This window comes from Elaeis guineensis, chromosome 1 (genome assembly GCF_000442705.2).
Source record: "Elaeis guineensis isolate ETL-2024a chromosome 1, EG11, whole genome shotgun sequence".
NCBI classification, from domain to species: Eukaryota; Viridiplantae; Streptophyta; class Magnoliopsida; order Arecales; family Arecaceae; genus Elaeis; species Elaeis guineensis.
Window position 1 is genome coordinate 12,979,933 of NC_025993.2, and position 6,000 is coordinate 12,985,932.

Below are 6,000 nucleotides of genomic sequence, written 5' to 3' on the forward strand. Positions count from 1 at the left end.
TCTTAAAGAATTAAGAATTTGAGACATACATTAATTATTGGTTAATTTCTAAATGCTCCTGATCAAGAGATCATTACGGAGGACAGTGATCAATCCATTTGAGATCGGTATACGATTCACCTCCTTTGTGGGCAGATGAGTCTTGGGTCTGCAGTATAGAGATATTGGGATGAAGGTGCAGGTGGTTGTTAGAGAACAACTTGCACTGAGCATGACCAACACGAAAACCACATGGATGTCTACTCACTCGTCAATGATCTTCTCAATGCTACAGTGGTATGAGTGGTCCTTTGACCTGCGGTGATATTGGCTATTCACAGTGAGGCTACTGAGTTTGACTGCACGTTTTCTTGATCCCTAGCCATTCGGGTCCTTGCTGTGTATGTTGGCTTCAGTAGGTTCAGGTTCGCTGTTTAGAGTGGGATGCACCTACATGGAATTTATCAACCTTGGTAGAAAAAGAGAAGTTCTATGTGATTTATGAGATTGAGTTCAGAAAGTCTTTGGCCAAAACAAGTATAAATACTGAAAAAGAATTTCCATGAGATTCATAAATAAACTCGAGTCGAGCCAATCTTACATCAGACTGGCGATGGGGTTTGACGAGTTCTCCATGACCTTCATCAAGTCGGGATTCATGATAGAATGACTAAATGATACGATAACTGCACCTAGGAGTTCGTATTTTCATTCTATTGGGTCACTACTACATACTGCTAGGTGTCACTGGTGGATTGTGAGACTCATCAGGCGTCATCTTGATGATAGATGGCCCTCGAATGATAGAATTGAAAATATTCAATCTATCGAAAAGAGTTTCGATGATATTGTGATAGAGATCACAATATATCTCACTACCAAATAATGGAATCTATGGGGTCACACATTAAGGAATTTAATCTCGAATTTATCAATTGGACTTATGAAGTTCCAATTGGGTTAAGGTTTATTTGAAACTCTATTAGGTTTATGAGAATCATGCTAGCACATGATTAAACCTAATTCTTCTCGGGACTTTGATTTGATCAAGTCCATAGCCTTGAACCTAACCTAAATTCATTTGGATTTAATTAGGCTTTTAATTATAAGTCCTAGAGGATTTAATTAAGTCAATTAGTTGATATAATTATTCTAACATTATCTCTTCCATATCTCCTAATTATCTCTAAGTATACATGTGGAATAGATGGAAGAATGGATGGTGTATTTTTTTTTTTTTGAAAATTATTGAGCATCGTATCCTAGAGGGGCCCACCCCCTCTTATGTGTCATGGTGTGAAGGAGAGAGGATGGGGTCCATGCCCTATCTCTTATAGCTGGAGATCCCTTTGTGGGGCCCCAAGAGTTGGCATCCCAATCACCTGATATATATTCCACGGAAGGCTATTATACATGCTTAAAAGGGCTGATTAATTTTCTTTTATATCTGATTTTATTTGGCATAAATCATATTTAAAAGGTAGAGGATTCTTATGAGATAAGGATCTACCTTTTTAAGATGACAGGGTTCCTAATATGTGTCGGGGCTTATGTCTATTTAAAGGGAGGTCTGTAGGGTTTCTTAGTATTAATTTTTCATCAAGAAAACCTTCCCTCTCTCCATCTCCACGCCTCCTCTCTCTCATATTCTTCCTTTCCACGCCCAAAGATTGGGTGTTCTCTCTTCCACATGCCTAGAAGGAGTTCTGATGACTTAGAGATCAAGGATCGAGAAGAAGAAGAAGAAGGCTGCAGATCAAGGAGTTGATCCCTCAGTTAAGATCAAAAGAGTTGATCAGAATCCTCAAGGTCAAGGTTCTTCTTGAGAAGAAGAATCTTTTACGAGAAAAAAAGTTCGAGATTGATCTCGGTGGATATCCGTAGAGATCGGACACGTGTGCGGCTCCATCTTCTACGAATCCCAGATCATCTGAAGCGGTGAATTTCTATCCGCGCAAAGGTAATGAGATATCTTAAATTTCAGATTAATTATATATACTTTCTTCTAAGCTTAAGTAGATTTAGATCTGATATCTTGTATATGAGGTTAAAGAGTTTAATTCGATTTATTTTTTATTATATATTTTTAAAATTTTAAAATTTACACATACTGTCAACCCTATTTTCTATCAAATTTATCGGCCATCATGGTTGAGATACAGAAATCTTCAGCTCGCATATCGAGCAGGTCTTGTTCCTGTTAAGTCACGGAGCGACCTGACGTAGAGAAGTATATCTAAAATTAGCACTGCATGCTGGAAGATATGAAATGCTTGGACTAGCAGCGTTCGCAAGTGATACGCATGAGAAAAAGCATAGATGTCTGTGATCATATAGGAGGAAGTATCGTAGTCACCTCTTCTTGCTTGATTACCTCGAAGTAGAAGCTGTATCTTTCACGATATGGGCCTTGCAATGGGACCAAGCACAAAAATTCAGAGGCTTTATAATGTTACTTGCAAAGGACTTTCTTTACATAGGCTCACAGGATTACTCATTCTGTTTTCGTTAATTGCTACTCGAGAAGACTACTGCTTCACCTTGAAACTAGTTATACATTACACATTGGGCTCAGTACCGTATTATCAATATTTTGATAGCTATTTAATATGGCTACTGTATCAACTTTTTCTCTTGACAAGAATGTGGAGCTCACAGGAGTCAACTTGCCTTATCTTTTGGACCTCTGTTTTAAATCATGTATCGCTGACTCTCAAACAGGTGGAGCAGCTGCTTGGGTATTTTATGCTTCATATTAACATTGTCATTGTTGCAGCAAAGTCTTCTTCACAGACCTTTTTTCATATTTTGCACAACAAACAGAGACTCTTGGAGAGTTCCTTACTGGCAATATTAAAATCTCTCGTCGGCTGTTTATTGTGCGTGCATAACTCAGTCCAAGTGCAGGTCTTTGCAGGGCAAGAGCTCATCATGTTTATTAACTGTTCTTGTTTAGATTATAATCATTCTTTGCAGGGACTTACCTATACTTGTAAATGGCTAATCTTCACTATACTCAGCAGTCAGCTCATCCACCTCTTCCTCTGGCACACCATCATGTTCTTAAGTGAAGATGCTTTAATGTTCTTTTTCAGAGTCTTGGCATCAGCGTCGAGCTTCACATATCTTTTTCTTTATCAGCCACTTCTTCATTGTTCAGCTCTGGTGGCCATATACAGGACTACAGGAGTAATCACACTTCATCCGACAACGAACTGTATATTCAACATCGTGGGCTTCTTCTCCGGATTACACACTGTTGCGGCCAATCCCCCATCGCCCGATCGCCGAGGTCGCACACCTGCAAGAGAAGTCCTCACAGATCGAAGATGCCTCCGACGGGGACCCTCCGACGGTCAAGTCAGAGAGAGACTAGATAACAGCGGAAAATCAGAGGCTCAGCTCGAGAGGGTCAGAAAAAGCTTGGGAGCTGGAGGGAGCGTCAGAGAGAGCTTACCAAGACTGTTGCCTTACCCCTTTTTATAGTAGAACGTGGCGTGGTCCCGCCATTAATGGTGCAGACAACTGAGGAGTTGTCAAATCACCGGAGGCTGTCAAATCGTCGTGGGCTGTCAAATCACTGCGGGTTGTCAGAACGAACCCATGTCCTCGGCAGGACCACGCCCCAGGACGACTGCATAGCATGTCCTTGACAAGACAACAGCCCATAGCGGTCGTACAGCCCTTGGGCGGGCTGGCCCACCATACATCGGTATTCGACTGTCGGGACATCAGGTGATGACCCGGAGACAGCGTCGGCCAGCTTAATGCCTCGCTGAAGTCGGACGTCGGCTGCCACCCCCGACAGTGAGTCGGTGATCTGGGCTCCACCGCTCGACTAGTCGGGAACAGAATGAGTCTGCCCGACCGGCACACCTTCGGTCGTATAATGTCGGCAGCTACTGTCGGCAGCTACTGTCGGCAGCGTCGGTCGGTGCGGTCGGTAGAGTCGGGTGTCGGTCGGACAGGCCCGAGGGTGAGTCGACGTACAAGGGGTTGGTCGGTATATCCCAACAGTTGCCCCCCCACTCCTGAGTCGGATGTCGTGCTGGCCAGCGTCTCCGCGTGGGCGACGACTTCGAGCGAAAGGAGTGGATATCCATCGCGCCGTACTCTGATTCTGGCGTTCCATCATGTCACGCTCCGACTTTGGTGACCGTACCAATGAACGGTCCGATGTCAGACATCCCATTGGTGTCAGACGTCCCATTGGGAACAGGAACCGCCATTTCCGCCGTCTCCTCGAAAACTTGAACCGCCATCTCCTCGGAAACACAAACCGCCGTCGGTTAGTGAATCCGAGATGCGATTTTTTCGCCACGTGGCAGGGGGCCATTGGGCCGAACCCGTTCACACAGATGGAGATGACGTGGCTTGATCTGGTGGTGGGTGCATCGAATCGTCGGATCGAGGAAGGCCCCAGGCGCCGACACATGTCAGCATCTGGGAAGCCCTCGTCCGACGTGCTTTTATCTCGACCGTTGATGGGCCTTATATATATGCGGCCACTTGCATCCAAAATTTCACTTTTACTGCAAATCTGCTCCTGGCACTGAGGCTTTGTCGAGTGGTCCCCCAGTTCCAAGTAGCTGTCTTGGTGCTCTCCCCTCGAAAGTTCTTCTCAGAGTTTCATCTGTCCTTGTCTCCTTGCTCCCTTCCCTCCTCGCCATTTTCTTTTGTTCTCCTTTCTGGGGCTAGTGTCATGGCTAGAACCTCCCCACGAGAAAGTCAGTCGAAGAACCCGACCGACGACTTACGGTCGACCCCGGAGGTGGAGGTTTCTTCACATTCAGGGTCAAACGTTGAACGGCTCAGGGAGCAATACAGTATCCCGGAGCAGTTCGAGCTCTTCGCCCCTGGGGCTGAGGGTCGGGTTAACAACCCGGCTCCGGACCAGGTGGCCTTCTATGTCGAGGACCTTCAGGCAGGTCTTCGCTTTTCGATTTCGGAGTTCGTCCGGAACATTCTGGATTATTACGGGCTTTGTCTGGCTCAACTGACACCGAACTCAATCTGACTGATAATCAGCTTTGTGTTGTTGTGTCGGCTTTTGCTGACCTATCCTCGTATCTCTCTCTTCTGGGCATTCTTCATCCTCCGACCCCACCCGAAGGCCCGAGGGTGGTGGTTCTTCAATCTTCGGAAGGGTCTTTCGTTCATCACCAGTCTTCCATCGTCGATTCATGGGTGGAAGAATCAATTTTTTTTTGCCTCTTCTCCGCTTTCTTGGGGGTTCCCTTCCCACTGGGGGGACCCTCGGACTCAGCCGAATGAGAACAGTCGGGTGGAGGACGGGGACCGAGAGGATTTTCACCGACTGAAGGATGTATCAGTGCCGAAGCAGAGGGAGCTCCTCACCGAGCAAGCTCTGTACGATGTCGGCCTAAGTTCGGTTCCTCGTTTAGATACATCTCGGTCTATCGGTCATTCTTTATCTTTTCTATCCATCTTTGGTCTTGCGCTGATCCTTCGTTGAAATTGCAGGGATGCCACTGAGGGTGAGGCTGACCGACGCCGACATTCGGCAACATGCGGCAAGAAAGAGGCCGGGGCACAGAGCCGAACCATCGTGGCCTCCCAAGAGGCCTCAAATAGCATCGCCGACCGACCTTGTGGTGATGGGAGCGCAGCCCGACGCCGAACGTGCATCGGGCTACGAGCCTGTCATTGCTCTGTTGGCACCGGCAGTGCCACCTGAGGCGCCATCCGAGGAAGGGGCGACCGAGGGGGTAGCCGAAGAAGCGTCGGCTCCCCCACCAGCAGAAGAGGTTCGGGCAGAAGTACGTGAGCCCGAATGACCTGCAATGGCCGCCGTTGCGGCTTCGGGAGGGACCCAGTCAAGCTCGAGCTTCCCGTCCCTCTTCGATTTTTGGGCCTGGGTGGCCAGACGAGGGAAGGCTCCGATGGCACCGGGCGATGATACAAGGTCGGCCGGTCGAGCTGCGTCATCCGACATCCCGCTTTTCGAAGGAGCGTCGGCCCTGGCCGATCATGACTTGGCCAGGAGGTTGTGCCAAGCAA